Source organism: Cynocephalus volans, chromosome 13, assembly GCF_027409185.1.
Source record: "Cynocephalus volans isolate mCynVol1 chromosome 13, mCynVol1.pri, whole genome shotgun sequence".
In the NCBI taxonomy this organism is placed as follows: Eukaryota; Metazoa; Chordata; class Mammalia; order Dermoptera; family Cynocephalidae; genus Cynocephalus; species Cynocephalus volans.
The window spans coordinates 86,099,183-86,117,895 of record NC_084472.1 but is presented as its reverse complement, the minus strand read 5'-3'; positions in this window follow the sequence as shown (position 1 = coordinate 86,117,895).

Genomic DNA, 18,713 nt, shown 5'->3' with positions numbered 1-18,713 from the left:
CATTACTCAAGCCATCTTTATTTATATGCCATCTTTATTTATCTCTATCTTTTACCTCCCACATGCAACCTATCACTCCTTCCTCAACTTGCAAGATTCCTTCCCCTGACAAAGACTCTTCTCTGCTCACCAATGCTCCTGAGTCCTTTCTGACTAGGCCTGAACTTGGGCATCCTTCTCTGTCCTTGTGGAATCCAGTTTGAGCAAGAACCCTGCTAAGCAAAAGTCCCCCACCCTCTGTGTCTGAATCTAGATATCTTATCACCCTGCCCTGCCCCCAGCAATATTCCTATCAAGTCACATTAGCCAGAAATCTCTTATCCTTGATGTTTCCTCTCAGTAATTTTCCATCCACTTTTCCCCACCCTGATCCTTCGTTATTAATCTCCACTTGTTCTTGTTGGAGTCCCAGTTGACTTCAGTTTCTCTTCCCCACTGCAAGACCCTGTTTCAGTGGTCCCTTTATCTATCACCAGGGCCTTCCATGAATAAGCTGACTTTACAATTTTTAACAAGTGTCGTGAACACTAATTAGCCTCATATGATCATCACACAGTGTATACATGTATTGAAGTACTACTCTGAACTCTATAAATATGTACAATTATTACATGTCAATTAAAAAATAAAAATAAAATAAAATAGTAATTTTTTTCTTTAACACCCCAGATCTTGCCATGGCTGGCTTCTCCTGATCTCTCAAGTTTAACCAATATGACCTCTCCTTAGCAGACTGAAAAATTAAATTGAAAGTCAGGAAATTGAAAGTCTGAAATTGAAGTCAGGAAACAGAGGCTTAAGAATAATTTCTAGACCTACAAAGGTAAACCTGGAAATAAGGAAGAGCAGAAAAACTGACCAGAATTTACCTCTGGGAAGTGGGGTAGGAGATAGGAATGGAAAGGGATGACTCCTTTGTTTTCCCTAATTTTTTCTGTACTGTAGTATTTGTTCATGTGTGAATGCATTACTTTGATTTCTTTTTTTTAAATTGACTTGAGAAATCAAATTACAGATGCTTCTTTATTTTACTTACATTCTTCAAAAAATTGTTTTTATAAAACATCCTTTTACTATATAGCGTGTGCTCAGTGTTCTCTTTATTTGAGGTGCAAAATCTTTTGTAGTTGTTACGTCTTGTGTGTTTTCACCTTAGTTATCTTTGAATAGGGAAAGCTCTAGCCAGTAATATTGTTTACTGATAATTGGTTTGGGAGGATTCTATTTAGCCTAGCTTTTCCTTACAGCCCTTCTGAGAGTGTTAGAATTCTCTTTTCAAACATTAACCTGGAGGGCAAGCAGTCAATACACATGACAAAATACTCAGTTTCTATCAATTATTATCTGGCTTGGTTCTAAACCAATCATTTTTTCTGGTTTTGCTGGACTAAAGAAGAAACTCTTGTTTCTGCTTCCTGGTCAGAAAACCAAGCTAAGTGGAACTTATTGCTGAATAATTCTTCACTTCCCAGAAAGAATGTACAAAACACTACATTTTGCAGAGAGCCTGGCTCTCTTGATTCTTCCAGTTTTTGCTAACTTCACACCTTAGGGTGAAACAAGCCCTATCCACTTCTGTGCTGTTTGTTTTGCATTATTTTGAGGTGTAAATTTCCAATGGGTGTCCAAGGAAATGGCAAGAGAGAGATAGTCAATGACACATTCTAGCCAGAATGCAGTTTCCACATAGCAGAAGGAGGTTTTCCTTTCTCTGGCCAGTGGAATCCTCTAAGGAATAATTTCCAGGCAAAGTATGTGGAAAGTGTTTTAAGACCTTCCTGCTTCTGTTCCATAGGGTCTTGCAAGGCTTTGAGAATGAAATTGTGTCCCAGGGTCTGAGAGAGCAGTGGTCCTAATGGGCCATGCAAAATTTACAGTGGGGAGGACAAACTTGCTTCCATTTTAGCCAACATGTCTGTTAACTTGTGTTTATTGCTGCATAAAATTTCACCCTAATTATAAATTCTTTTTATTCAATTAGCTGCTTCCTGTGATTAAAGAAAATATCAGTTAGGTGGTTGGAGGCATTCTGAGATGGGCAAAGCAGAAGCTTGGGATTATGCTGTAACCAGGATGGTAACAGTATGTCTGCCTGCCGTAAACCTAAGACTTGCCCACACCTGCAAATCTGGACATTGACTTTCACTGCTCACCTCTACTGTTTTAGCATCCTTTCAACTCCAAAATTTATAAATCAAGAAAAACTATGTTGGCAGATCATAACAAGGCAAAAAATGTATAAATAATTGAATGTATGGCATCTGTAGGTAAATATTATTATTTCCAAGAATAGGTAGAATATGAAGTGGGTTAAGGATATCAAGTGGTTTAAGGATAATCCATTCAATAATCTGTGCATTGTAACCACCTTTAAACAAGGCTTAACAGTGATAAAATGACTGCCAATAATTATAAAAGTAAATCACACAACTAACAAACATCATCTCCTGATGCTTTCCATTTTCTGGGTTCCCCTTACTAAATTTCTCGAGCTATGCACACTACTTATTTTTATTCTATTTCTGCTTGTAATTTATGTCAAAAAACTATCTACTAACTTCACATTTGCTCTCCAAAAAGTTAATCCAGTGCCTATTATTCTTTGTTTTCTAAAAGAGTTTAATGCAATTTTATTTGTATTTTATATACAGCAGTAGGAAACATCAACATGCATTTTCCCCAATTAGAAACCTCCATTTATATATACATTTGAACAAATATAAGGTTTAATGTAAATGAGGATTTTTCATTTTCAAGTAAAGAATCCAAGGATAATTGTATTATTAAATCTCTCCTTAACTGGCCTTAGGAAATATAAAATACCTCATCTGGGATATTCTATGTTTACAATTATTAACAAATTTATGTGCAAAATCATTGCCACATAAGCAAACATTTTAAAGAAATCTTTTGCAAAATGTTCTGAATCTATTAAAAATGCACATAAACATGTACGATTATAAAATTTTTTCATATAAATAATTTCTTTCTAAATTAATTTTAAAGAATGAAATTGCTAAAGTTTTCTCCACTTATTGGAGAAGTAAAATAATTTATAAGTAAATATATGTATCTATGTCATCACAGGGAAAAATTGAACATGAAATTTCTAGCAAAGTATAATAAAAATCTGTTTATATCTATTTTATTCATATGATGACAATCAACAACTGCAATATGTTAGACTCCATTCTTCTATCAAATTTTCATTGACACTGCAGACCATATACAATAAAATCACTCCTTTGAATGTGCGTTTTCATTTGTATGTGAGGGCTGTGCGCGAGACTGGACTCTGAATCACAAATATCCATAACAGTAAGTCTTGCTCAGATCCATCCTGCAAGCTTCTCCTCCTGGGCAGACAAAGAACCAATTGACTTCACATGCAAGGGAGCTCAGAGAAGAGATAAGTGACATGACAGCAGTATGACAATCAAACCATTTATCTAAGGTTGTGACTGTACAAAAGTTTTAGTGAACTCTACTGCAGCTGATCTTTAATATTATGAAAACAAGCACCTTTGCTTATGAAATATTGTAACAAAACGCTGATGTAAAATTATCTCAGAATGTTGCCTTAGACAATACGTAAAGTCACTCACAATGAATTATAGTACCACTATCATGTATAAAATAGTTTAGAAAGAAAAACAAAGTTAACAGAATTGCTTACCTCATCAATCTAGATAAATTTATGAAAATAACAAATTTTATTCTACAGTTAGGCAAAGGCATTTAAATTTTGGGTGCTCTATTATTTGATAAAAATAGTTTTATTTTCCCACAATCCTTAACACAAACGGCTAAAATAGCTGTAACTGATTTACAGTTATTTTATTTTTCATATTTAGAAGTTTCATATGGTTCTTTCTCAATTCAACTTGATAGCTGTAATGTCTTCAGTGTCTCTTTCTTTTTGACTTTTATATTGTTATTATTACTAATTTTTATTTTTATATATGATACCTTTTTTGTAAAGGAATATATATATGTATAATGAATGTATGCTTTAAAAAGACATAAATAAAATAAAAATCCTTGTTCACTCCCATGCATCTTAAGAAATAGAAAATTACCAGTACTTTTGAAGTTTTCTGTGTAACTATACTACAAATTGTGTGTACATCATTATCTCGCTTTTCTTTATTGTTTTAATATATATGGATTTATCCCTAATATAATATTTTAGTTTGCATTTTTGTTTTTTATATTGAAGAAATAATACTGTATGCATTTATTTTCAGCTTGTTTCATTTACTCAAAATTTTGTTTTTGAGATTGATCTCTGTTGATATGTCCAGTGGTAGTTCATTCATTTTCACTTGTGTATAGCATACAGGTATCTACTACATAAATGCACCAAAATGTATTTTTCTTTTCTCTTGTCAATAAACATTTGTATAATTTTCAATTTTTTGCTATTATAAGTTAGGCTTCTGTTAAACCTTTTGTATATGTTTCCAACATGTATTTATCCAACCCTGAAAGAGCGAGGTCACAAGATACAAATATCCTCAACTTTACAAGATAATGCCAGAATAAGTTCCTGTTGTTCCACATCCTTATAAAAAAAATTTTAAAAATTTTTTGAAAAAGGCCTCTTCTTTTACTTTTTATTTTTAGCCAATTTTGTTGGTGTAAAATATTTCATTGCGATCTTAACTTCATTAACTTGATTGCTAATGAGATTGAATACCTTTTCCTAAGTGTGTTGGTCATTTGAGTTTTAGTGAAAATCCTGTGTGTATTTTGTTGTCTGTTGCTTGTCATTTTCTCACTGATTTGAATATTATATATATATATAGATAGATAGATAGATAGATATAAAGTGGATACAAATTTTTTATTAGTTACATGTGTGACATATCTCCTTTCATTTTTGGGACTTGTTTTTAACACTCTGATGTTTTGTAATTATTCTTTAAAATTGTAACTTGCTCTTTTCTGGTGTTTTTAATTTCACATTTGTTCCTTTAATTATTATTAAGACAAGTATTTTACATTCCAAACAAGCAAATCTATTATTGAGATATCCCAAGAATATAATTTTGGTTGGTTGGTTGTTTCTGCTTAATCTTGTAATACTGTAATGGGGGCCCATGTTTGGCTGGGTTTTATTGTAGGTGTCTTGCACAAGTTAAATTGAGTATGTGGGTCTTCAGACAACATTTGCATCTGCTTCTTCCAGCACTGCTAACCTGGGAACACTTAAATTCATTTCTCAGCTTAGGCTTTCCTGGACACTGACATGGAAAATTCAAACTCTAAATCCATTGGAAGGCAATGAGTGTTCAGAAATTTCGTGTGCAAAATGGAAAAGTTTTTTCCCCTTAATGAAAGTCCAGGCAGACACATTTCTATTTCTTTTTGCAAACTGGCAGGTTATTTTTGAGTATAGACTTTTCAGGTATAAATTTCAAGGGTCACAGCTGTACATTTGGAGTTCTCAGTCCCTCCTCTCTACCTTGCAAGGGTCCAAAGCCTCATATGTATTCCCTTCATAGTCCTAAAACATATGGCTCTTAGTTAAGGAGACTGGCACATACCCCTTAGGGCAGCCATAGTTCAGCATTTTCTCACTTTTGCTTCTCAGCTTCCTTTTCATTTGGGGGTTTGGGAATTTCCTTTTCTTTCTTGAAACTCAGCTATGCTACTAAAACAATTTTCTTACAATCTTTCCAGCATTTATGTGGTTTTGGAGAAGGAGATTTTTTAGATAATGTAATCCTCTTTATTTGTAGAAGTAGTTTCTCTATTATTAAGTGAATACAGTACCTTTTTTTCCTTTGTTCAAAGAGAAAAGAGTAATTAATAAGAGTAATGTCAGATCAAATAAATGTTTTAAATGCTAAAAATAAACAAGAAAGGAAAGAAGGAGGGAAGGAAGGAAGGAACTCCCAGGTAGCTAGGTAGAAAGAAGGGACTGCAATTTAGAATCCAAGAGGTGGCTAAAGATAGGTGCTGAGGTCATCACGTACCCTGGAAAGTACCTGTGTATAAGAAAGCATTTGGAACTTAGTTCTTTGGAGGCAGGAATCCTCTCAAGGCAACATGAAACTGATAAATGCATTCATCCTGGCACCTCCAGCTTTAGCCGTCCCCATTGCAATGTACCTTTAATCTCTGGGAACAGATTTCCATCTCGAGCAGTCCTTCTCTTCCATTTCTGAATTATGATAGTATTACTCAGGCTCTGAGTCCTTTCAGTTTTGGTGGCATTAGTCCAGGTAGTCTCAATGTCCACATTATGTCTGTGAAGTTCCTGAGGGACTTTCCTCCATGGAAATGGTCTTATAAGGGAGTTGGAAGTATTCTAACTTGGAGGGCTGGTTAGTTTGATAAGGAGCCTCCTTCACTGTGCATGTGGAGAATAGGCATCCCTCACTTCTCTGAAGCATTTGCCACTGGGTCCACATGCTGCTATTCAACACCCTTGGCTGTCCTGGTGTCCGGGACATTCTCCAGATTTCACCTCCAGAGCATTTTGAATAAGGTCAACTTCTGGTCAGAAGCCAGTGTTCCCTCACTGTAGTTGGCATGTCATGCGAGGACAAAACTAGGATGGATGTCTCTCCCTTGAGACAGTAGTAAGCTTTCAGGAATCCCTACACACATGATGGGCTGAGGTGGTATTTGCAGAAGAAGGGGCTTCTTAATGTGACTGGCACATGAATTCTCAAGTACGTCACACTCTGAGGAGTAATGGGCCACATTATTTCTACCAAAAGCAATGCAAGAGAGATACCTTGGTTATACATAGAAATGTTAACTATTCATCTCCTTAGATTTTACACGTTAACATCGATTTGCTGCTATCCATATGAACAGGCTTTATTTTTTGGATAAGATCTGACCTGTATTTAACCCATATCCTGACACTTGCTGCTTTTAAGTAGGCTTGTTTACTATGTCCTAAAATAAAGACTACTTATTGTGATACTAACATAAACACATATAATCAGTATGGTAAATCAGTTGCCCCAAAAAAGCCCCCAAATGCATTTCAAGTATGATTGATGGTTGCATTATCTTCCATTTTGTATATGTATTAGTATGTACATACATTAACATAGACAAATAACATTAACTTTGTATAATGGACACTCTCATCTGCCTTCCTTCCATCTAATCCCTTCTTTATTCTTCCAAACAGAACCTCAGATTTTGTTTAAATCCCTACTCTTTCCCCACAGAGACAAATGCATCTGGGTAAAGTGACTCCAGTTCCTACTCCAGTGTAGTTCTTAATTTTTCTAAGGTTAATATGATGCCTCTTGTCACTTGTTTAAGAATGGGCATGTGACAGAACTTTTGCCAATGATATATGAAGGGTTGACTTCTGGGGTATTCTAGGAATATATTCTTTCTTTCCAGGAGAGATAAATAAGACGAAATGGTTTTGCTTTCTCCTAAATGATCGGGTGTTTGGAATTGACATTTGTATCTACTGCCACCATCTTGCTACTAGACTGAGTGAAACCAAAACATAGGGGGTTTGCAGAGCAAAAGAAGGAAGCAACGAACACAGCATCACCTGGGCCGATGAATGAAAGAACCCTAAACCCTGTTTTACCTTTGGGTTTCCTGTTAAGTATGAAATAAATCCCCTCATTGCTCGAGTTATTTGGAATCAGAGTTTATGTAACTTGCAGCCAAATGTTTGATAACAGATAAACCAAGAATTTGAAACAATTCAAAATTCCTTGGACTGCTAATCTAAATATAAGATAATCTATAATAAAATTTTATATCTATCATCCTAAAAGATACAGGGCAATGTGATTAACAGAGCTAAACATGTACATGACAGAACTTGAAAGAAAAATATTGTATCTTTTTTTCAGGAATGATGACCTTAGCTGCCACTGATAACTGTACCGTAATGAATGGGTTGTCAACCTCTTGATCTCTATGGAAATATAAATTTGCTTGTTTTCATCTTGTAATGAGATAATTGAGTTCTGGCTTTCATTTATACACTCCAGCAATATAAAAAAAGAATCAGATCTATCCAGAAGACTGTGCAAATTCACACTAACCGGCCCCACGGCCTGCTTTTCACCAAGCCAATGTAATTTAGACATTCTTTAAGCCTATTATTCTTTCTGAGAATCCATCTTTCAGTTCCTCTTTCTGCTAACTAAACATTATTTTCAAATTTAATATTGTGATATACAAATGGCTGAAACCCTGTCACTGTGACAACATTTGAAACACTTGCTGCCCAAATGAACATTGTGTGATCTGGACTTGAACCAAGGCTATTCGAGAGCATTCCTGAAACCATAGGGTGATTAAAACAAGTAACGATCAACTGAGTCAGCCTTTCTTTTCTTGAACTTGTTCTCTTCTTATTTAGAAAGGGTGCTTTCCTTCACCACCAAAGCAGTAATGTATAACAAATTACTCAGGAAGTGACATCTCAATATATGCTTTTACACGAAAGATCAGAAAAACTGCATTATTTAGTACTCCTGAATACACTGCTGGAAAAATCCCTAAATACATGCTGTGGTTTATGAGTGTGACCCTTTCCAGACATGATATGAAGTTCACTCCATTGCCTTTACGTCCTCAATCTTTTCTCCACTTATAGTTCTGGCAGTCGGTAATGACGGAGGAAGGTCAGCTCTACAGTAACTCTGCACTTGCTGATCTTTAACATTTTCAAGAATGACAGATTCACTTCCCATTTGCTGTACCTGTGCAGACTATTTTTAAAGAACCTGAAGATTAATTCAGCTCCACAAACAACATAGCATAACTTTAAAAAACAAATGACACCTGTCTAGTGGTTCACGATATCGGATGATTAATGTCACATTTTTTGCAAACAAGGGACTGATTCATCCTTTTCCATCTTCCGAAGGGCTCCTGGGCAAAGGCACAGTGGAACTTTCATCTGTTCTGTCCTATAAGTAAGCATGCTTATAATGATCATATCGAAGGTACATTTGGACCTGTCCACCGGGCATTAACCTTAAGCTCTACAGTCTGACCAAATACAAATGCCAGGGAACAAAGCTCTGAGCAATGAGCAGAATGCACTTCAGAGAAACTGTGGCTTGGCTGCTGAGAATACTTGGGAAAAAACATTCTTTGCATCTCTTCCAACCATTAAAAAATTATTGTAAGTTAACTTAAATATAAATCAACAGCCATATATAATTTTTATTGCTATATTTGGCCTTGCCTAATTTAAGACAATAAACTGTCCCAACTAAAGGAGAAAAATATGACAGAGCATATCAAAAATACATACTCAATCTTAATACTTAAAATGCTTGTCCTCGGACCACTTCATTTTAAAGTTATCCTGTATATATTGCATTAAAATGGTGTATTTCATTGAAAGAAAGAATAACAAAAAAAATGCACTTTAATCGAAGAAGTACACCAGATGATTTGCTTTAAATATTACAAAATCAAACAGTCTGTATTTTATATAACTTGTCTTATTGGGACAGTATTTGTTCAGGCAGTATAAGTAGTGAATAAGAATACAGGCTCTGGAGCCCCCCTCCCTGGGTTTAAGTAACAGGTCTGCCAATTTCTGGCAGCATAAACCTAGGAAAGTTATTTAATAAATTGTTTCTCCACCTTCTCCCCAAATTTATTAAATAATGATGATAATATTATATACCACAGACCATTTCTGAAAATGAGAAATTAAAAAAATCACTTATATCAATGCCTGGCACATAATAGGACTCAATCAATGTAAACTATTAATTATTAATGTTACTCTTCAAAAATGTGGGCTCTCAGAATTTAAAATACGAGTATTTTTAGAGTTTATGTCAAGAGATGAGATTCACAAAATTGCCATTGGATAACATGAAAAGGTCATCAAGATTATTTTTTGGAGGGAGAAAAAGAAGTTAAATTTTACATAGAAAACCCAACTCTATGTCACATTAGTTGAAAGGAAAAATATTAAAAGGCTCTGCCAGTAATCATTCATTTAACAATATTTCTTATATAGCTGCTATTTGTCGGGCATTGGTTAGTGCCAAGAACACTAAAATGATCAAAATGGATATAGTCCCTGTCCTCATGGACTATCTATTCTAGCAGGGGAAACAGACAAAAAACAATTGCAGAGTGTGACCTGTGTATGATATAATCCAACCCTGCACTGTGAGAGCAAGTTACATAGTTTATGGGGAGAGGCTATACTAAATTGCATTATCAGGGAAAGCCTATCTGAAAACTGATCTTAAGAATGAAAATAAGCTAGTCTTACAAACAGGTCAGGAAAGAGTCAGGGATTTGTATTTACTGTTTACCAGACACTATGGTATGTAGGGAGGATTCATTAGTAACCTTATAGATGAAATTTCTGCCTTCTTGGAGCTTACAATAAAAAGAAAGAAGAAAATAAACATCAAATTGTAAGCAAATATTTTATTCTATATGCAATAGGAAGTCACCAACAGAGATTTAATTATAGAGAAAACATAGCAAGATACATGTTTTTAAAAGTTGGATGACACCTTTGGTTGTTGAATAGATAATGGTGTATAGTAGGAAAGACTTGCAGTAGGGGAGTAAATTAAGAAACCACTGCAGGACAGATATAAGAGATAACATATAAGAGATGACACTGACTTGTACTCAGATAGTAGCAGTGGAGATGAAAAGAAACTGTAGATTTGAAACAAGTATTGAACATTGAATCAAGAAACACAATGACGGACTTGTCATGGGAGCTGAGAGAAAGGAAGGAATAAATATGACACCAAGATTTCTAGTTGGAGAAACTTCCCAGATGGTGATGTCACTGTCAGGGGAAGGGGTAAGAATGAAAACAAGTCTGAAATGTCTAGGAGATATCCAAGTAGAGCTAGCAAGTGGACAAATATAAAATTCTTCAATTCAGTGTAGATTTTCTTTTTTTTTTTTTTTTTTTCAATAACTTATAAAAATACTTGAAATAGCTAAGATGATCTAGGGAGAGAAGAGAGATAGAGAATGACAAATGAACTAAGAAGAGAGTGAATTGAGTGACAGTAAGAGCCAAAGTGGATTCTTCTCTCGTCTGGAATATACATTTACTGAATTCTCCAATCGGAAGTTTAAAATCTGTAATAGAAAGTGAGTATCTAACATAAAAAAAAAAGTCCCTTTTGTTGGTGATCTTTATGCAGCAATAAGTTTTGTTTTGTTTTATTCTAGAAATGTAAATAAAAATATTGGGTTATGTGCTGGTTGTTCATAAATTTATTAGAGTTGTGGTTAGAAAGTTCCAAAAGTGTGTCATTATAGATTTGAAAAAAATCTAGTTCAGCACTGAACATAAAAAAATCAAGATAGAGGCTGAATTTTCAGTTTTGATCACTGGTATATGGCATTGTATGGCTACGACAAGGGCTACTGCGAGGCTAATGTCTCGAATCCTGCTCACAGCGCCAATTGTCTAGCTCTTAATCCTGTTCATGATGCCAATTGCAAAGCTAGGCGACCATGCTTGTTGTTGTGGCTCCTTTACCTGCTGGTAATCCTGCACCGACTGGGCCAATTGTTGAGCTAGGGCTGGGTCTGGAGCTCCCAGACCCCTCAAGCCCATTCACAGAATGGGTCACAGACCCTTCACATGCCAGGCTGGGTCACCAGACCCCTTCACGCAGGTCTATAAGCTAGGCAACTGGCCACACGGTCCTTGGAAGCTGCAGGTCTGGAAAACACATGGCTGTTCAGGGTGAGCACTCCAGCCAAAGCCCAACTCCACCCACACATACAATGTTACCAAACCAGCCCTATCTGGCCCCGAGGCAAGGGGAGCCTGACCAAAGTGTTCTATTTTCCCAACAAACCACCACTTCAGGGTCCCTCACCGTACAATCTATGCATACAGAATCTTCCACAATGTTCCTTTAGTGAGGATAAATGACCTTACATTTACATAACCTGTTGTCCATTCAATATGCCTTAAGGCTTGCAGTTCTGTCCTTTTAACTGTCAGCAGCATATGTCTAGTTAGTAGTAACCATTGGTGTGATCCTCCATGCAAATCTTGCAGTCATACTGATGGGCAGTTAAATGCATATTCAGCAAGCAACACATTGATCACATGGTTCTGGTGCAATGCCTGCAGCCAGAACACTATGGGCGAAAAGACAGAAAAGTTATTGGTACCAATAGGGGGAGTTCTCACCCCTCTGGTAAGATACAGGCCAGTTTGCCATCCTGAGAACAGATGGTAGCAGGAATAAGCATCTTACCTGGTTTATACCATATATTATCTGCTAACATTGTTGGATATGTAAGTTCTACATGTAACAGTATAGGGGAACAACTTGTAATTGGCCATAATGATAATACAAATGTGCCCTTTGGAATAGAGCACTTATCTATTCCAAGCTATGTCACCTTTACTCAAGGCGGCCAGGTACTTTTCACCAAAGGTGAAACTTGCAAGCCTTCCTCTAATCCTTTTCCCTGAGGCCCTATTAAACCTACCCAGCATGTAGGGGGGGCTTTTATTCTTCAAGGCCATTCCCATTGTACTGTCTGTCCCTGTTGGAAACCGGTTGGGGCCAGTAAGAGAATATTTCCAAACTTGACATATCCTGGCTTCAAAATCTTATCTTTAGTACTGATTTGCAGCTGTACAGGTGCTGAAGCCCTATGCAACAGAGCTTCCACTGGAGAGGGCCCACCCTTGCGGGGTGTCTCATTTAAAATCCTGACTATCGGCCGTAATGGCCATGCCCACCCATTCAGGGATGGGGTTTGGGTAGATAGCCTTAGTCCCTTTTTAAAAAGGCTATTGTACCATTCAGTCATTCCTGCCACCTGGGGATGGTATGGCACATGTAACTTCCACTGAATGGACAACTGGGAGGCCCACTTCTGAACCCCATGTCCAGTAAAGTGGGTTCCGTTATCACTTTCTATAACTACAGGCCAGCCATACTATTGAATAGTAAGGCTATTCAATGCCTTCACAGTATTTACCTGGTCTGGGGCCTTATAAGGCCATACAAACAAAAGACCAGTAGATGTATCAACAGCTGTGAAGATATATCTGAAATTCTCCGACCTTGGCAATGGTCTGACAAAGTCCACCTGCCATCGAGTCAGGGGCACCCTTCCTCAAGTTATTTGCCAATCTGTATGGGGCATCTACTGGGGGTGTGGACTCTCTCGAGCACACACTGGACAAGCATGACAAGCATTCATTACATCTTCCCATTTTATAGGCAAGGCCCATCTTTGAGCCACCATCCACATGGTTTTGCTGCTAGCATGCTGCATTCATCAATGTAACCACTGGGCTACATCAGTCGCTGGGGCTCTCTCCAGCCATCTTACTTTAGCCAAGACATTAGCTTCATCATTTCCTGGACTGGCTAAGGGAAAGTGTCCTATGACTTGGAAAAGAGTCACTTCTTTCTCATGCCCCAATTCCCATGACTCTTGCCACATGGCTTGTCCCCACAGGGGTCAGTGGACTACCATCCACCATTGATAATTCCAAGTAGAAATCCAAAGAGTTAAACCTTTTTACACAGCCCAGCTGTCGGTACAGATGGTTAATGGCCCAGGCTCATTTTTTATCACCATCCATAATGCTCTCAATTCAGCCCATTGACTGCTTTACCCTGTACCATTTTCATACCACATGGTATCTGTTAAGGGCTGAAGAGCAACCGCTGTCCATGATGCTGAAGTTCCCATGCTAGAGCAATCTGTATACCAAGCTTGCTCTGTGATAGGTCCCTGTCCTTCATGGAAAGGTGTAGCCTCCACCTCCATGGGTAACGGTTGTGTCAAAGTTTCCTCCACAACCTCTACTGGGCCTAGCACAGTTTGCAACTCTTTGAACAGAATACTCATTGATACAGTGCTCCTTTGTTCTATATATGCTCCCCATTTAGATTGAGTGGGAGTCTGAGCTACACCCACTTTAGGGTTGGTTGACTACGTGCGCAGCCAACCTATTATGGGGTATGTCATCCTTACTAGGACTTTGGCAGTTCCTGTGATAGCTTCAGTGGCTATCAAGGTAGAATACACAGCTACTAACTGCTTTTCTATTAGGGTGTAATACACTTCAGCACCCTTCCAGAGCTGAGACCAGAATCCTACAGGTGTGCAGTCTTGTCTCTGCTACAAACCACATCCTAACCTCTTCTTGGTTATATGTACGCTTAATTCAAATGGCTTAGTGAGGTCAGCCACTTGTAAAGCTTGTACTTGCTGTATTGCCCTTTTTGTAGCCCAATAAGCTTGCTCTACTTCCTCGGTGCAATCCCAGAGTGCTTCTTTCTTTGTCAATGCATATAGTGGGTGTGCCATTTGGGCCATATGGAGTACAAAAGCTCTCCAATACCCCAAAAGTCCCAAATATGTCTGTAGCTGAACTACAGTTGTGGGTCAAGGGTATGCCTGTATCTTATCTATAATAGCTTCTGGGATGACCCTCGTCTTTCCCAACCAGACCACTCCCAGGAATTTGACTGACAGCCCAGGTCTTTGCACTTTGGCTGTGTTCACGGCCCGCCCACATTGTTCCAAATGACTTAACAGTGTTGGAGCTGCCTGGGTTAAATATTCAAGAGAATCAGAGGTTAGTAACATGTCATCATTGTAGGGAAACACTATAACCATGCTGGGCCTAGTCCATTTGGCTAGGTCCCCAGCCACCAAACCATGACAGATGGTTGGTCTATGCAGATAACCTTGGGGCAATACTTCAAAGGTCCACAGTCTTCCTTCCCAAGTGAAGGCGAACTGATCTTGGCTATCAGCTGAAATTGGAATGGAGAAAAAAGCATTTGCAAGGTCCAATACATAATGATAAGTCCCCAGCTGAGTCATCAGCTGATCCATCAAGTCGTGAACTAAAGGCACAGCTGCATGCAAAGGAGGCACTACTTTGTTCAATTCTCGATAATCTACAGTCATTCTCCAGGTACAATCAGGCATTTTTACTGGTCATACCAGAGAATTAAATGGGCTCTGAGCCATGAGAATAATGCCAACTTTCTCTAATTCCAATATAGTAGCACTAATCTCTGCATGTCCTCCTGGTAGGTGATACTGCTTTACATTAACTACATGCCTTGGCTTGGGTATCACCTGTGGGTCATGTTTAGCATATTCTTGTAACACAGGCTTTACTGTCAGTATTCACAGTTGAAACTCTCCAGCTGTTGTTTGCAGGTGCAAACCATAAAGTACATGCATACCCAAGATGTATTCAGCTACAGGAGATATATATACAGTATGTACATTAGTAGGTAATCTTCCTATGCCCAATGGCAACGACACAGCTTTGACCTCAGTGGTAAGTCCTCCATGGCCATCTATACGAACTGTGGCCCTGGAAACTTATCTAGATTGCCATATATCAGGCTACATTCTGCACCTGTATCCACCAATGCCAAAACATGCTGCACATTCGTCCTTGAACAATATATTGCCAATTCAACATGAGGCCTCCAGTCCTTGCCTGCCCCCAAAAGATGAGTACCTTGGCCTGTTCTCTAATCAGAATGAAAAGTCATCTACTTCCTCAGGAGCAACCCAAAAGTCCTTAAAATCCACTGAACATACCTTGCTACCTGTTTCCTGACATTTGGTGAAATGCTATTCAGGGAGCAATTGCTGCCACAAAGCAAACAGGACTGCATTTGGCTGCTGGTCAATTTTCTTTTTATCAACCCCTGCTGCAAGCAAGTCAAGCTACACCTGCTTATGGCTAGTCTTGCTTGGTCCCTTTGGGATAAAATCCTGAGTATTTCTTGGGGTTTGGTCTTAGCCACATTTTGGACCCCTTTTGCTTGTCTTTTGTCCTCTACTTCACCCAAACCAGCTATCATGGTCATTACCTCATGTATAGGATGACCAATGTATGGGGCCAGTATGGCCATCAGTGACCCAAAGGACATTGAAGAGCATTTCACAGCACTACATCTCTCATGCTGCCTGTAAAGTTTTCATCATCCGGGCCATGAGTGTTCACATTAAACATGGACTGCCACATCCCCAGCTCCCAAATAATTTGGACCAGCTCAGCATACTTTTGCCATTTACTAACAATCTTGGGCAGTTCTCCAGCATTTGCCCACATGGTTTGGGCAGCTGCATTCACCCAGTCCATCAAGGAGTGATTACCTCTTCCGGGTGCATATTTCCGGCTATTTTGCAGCCATTGTCTCAGGGACAGGTGCATGGTAATGGAGGTCAATTTCTCCATCTCCTCACCAGAGCACATCACACCATCCACCCCTAGGTCCCATAACCATAACAGCCAAGCAGCCAGGGTCTCCCATGTTTCTGCCTGAACTGTCTCTCCAAGTCAACCAGTTCGACCTGGGTATACAGGACATACGTAGTGAACTGGGTCACCTGTGGATCACCCACTGGTTGTCCATCTGGTGCCACAGGCTGCTTGTGCCTCAATTTCTTGTGCACAACAGGTCATGCCTGGAGATGCACAGTTTCCCCCAACTCACCACTGGGTTGGTTGTCTTCCCTGATGTGAGGAGCAGGAGTGGCCAGTTGCCACACATTGTCCTCCAGTACATTTATCCATTCTTCCAGTGACTCTGCTTTCTGTCTCGAATCTGGCAGTAACTGCACATTGTCTGCCAACAACTCTGCTTTCCGCTTCAGTTTTCGATCAGTTTGCAGCAAAGTGAGCAAAAGTCAGGCTCTGGTCAGCAGAAAAGTGGCCACCGGACACCACACACTCAAAGACAGCTACATTTCTTCCCCCTCCCAAGGGGTTTTCTGCTGTAGTATCTGGTCTATGCTGCCTTGCAGTACAGTGTGCAGCAATCAGGTCCTAGTCGACAGAAAGGTGGCCATGGGGCACAGCATATTCACAATTAGCCACATTTCCTACTTCCAAGGGCTTTTGGCTCCTGTATCTGCTCAGAGTCCTGTCACAGGCTACGCCAAATGTGGTGTAATCCTGCCGACTACACCAATTTGTCTGGCTATGACAAGGTTCACTGCGAAGCTAATGTTGCAAATCCTGCTCACAGCGCCAATTGTCTAGCTGTTAATCCTGTTCGTGATGTGAATTGTAAAGCTAGACAACCACGCTAGTTGTTGTGGCTCTTTTACCTGCTGGTAATCCTGCACTGGACTGGGCCAATTGTCAAGCTAGGGCTTGGTCTGGAGCTCCCAGACCCCACAAGCCCATTTACAGACTGGGTCACAAACCCTTCACTTGCCAGGCTGGGTCACCAGACCCCTTCACACGGGTCTATAAGCTAGGCAACTGGCCGCATGGTCCTTGGAAGCTGCAGGTCTGGAGAAAACATGGTCGTACAGGGTAGGTGCCCAAGGCAGTAAAAACCAGCCAAAGCAGCACTGCCATGCAGGTACACCTACTCCACCCCCCAACACACAATGTTACCAAACCACCCCTATCCGGCCCTGAGGTGAGGGGAGCCTGACCAAATTGTTCTATTTTCCCAACAGGCATACATTATAATTTAAGAAATAGTAATATTTCTTAATATCTAGTTTTATTCTTAAAAAATCATATCCATGTACCCTTTTGATTATAAAAAGAAGAATAAAGTGGAAAGTGTAAATTTAATGATAGAATGTTCCTGTGTCATTTGAAAAATGTTAAAGAAAATATCCCTGTGGCTTCTGAAATATTGCATGGCATAAAATTGCTTGATATGCTTATTTTGGAACCATTAACATAATGGAATACAATCAATAGAATCTAATAATTACAGCAAAACCACACAATTCCCATAAGTAAACATGTGCTGTGCATGCTATACAAATTATCATCCTGTAAAATGCTTAATTGCACTCTATGTAAGGCAATTCATCAGAAAATAAGACTATCTGCTTTTACTCTTGAGAGCATTTCAGAATTTATCTAACAGCAGTAGCAATAAAGAATCAAATCTTCAAATTCATTCAAGACCAAAGACTGGCACAAGGAATATGTAATGTATGATCTCCCCTCCATTCATGTACAATCAAATAACTTCAAAGGAGAAATTTACATTATTGCATGAAAGAGGTTTCAAACTGTGGATTGCAGTAAAAAAATACCAAAAGTAGTATGAAAATATATCATTGGTTTGAATTTTTAATACCTATAATATGTGTTTATATAATACTTGTTAAATAAACTACAGTGACTTTTCCATTTCTGTAATAAAGTTTTGAGTTAATCAGTGACTATATATGAGATTTTATTTGGCACCAAATAATTCAATATCAGTTTACACGTATCTGCTCCAAAGTCATTAGCTTGTCAGTTTTCATCTACTCTCATCCCTGTACATTATCCCTGCAGGAAGCAGGAGTAGAACAAAACATTACCAGAAGAACCTATCCTTTCTTCCCTTTTCTCCACCTCCACCTGAAAAACACTTTTAAATAAAATTATGCTGTCATTACTAGATTGATTCCAAACTCAAATGATTAAAGTTTTACCTCGTGAATAGACTCAACAGGGAATTATATTTTCCTCCTATCTCCATTAATGTCTATTTTATCAGTACCTTATAAGTTAATAAGATGTTTGGTGAATAGCAATCTCTCCATAGGTTTATTCTTCTAAGCACAGTAAAACTTAATTTAATCACAGCTTCAAAATATCATACAATAAAACTAATTTAATTACACTTAGCAATGGCCACTAGACTCATTAAAATGTTAATGGAGCTTATAATTATTAAATTGCTTAATGATTGCTAATAAGAATAAATGACAAAATA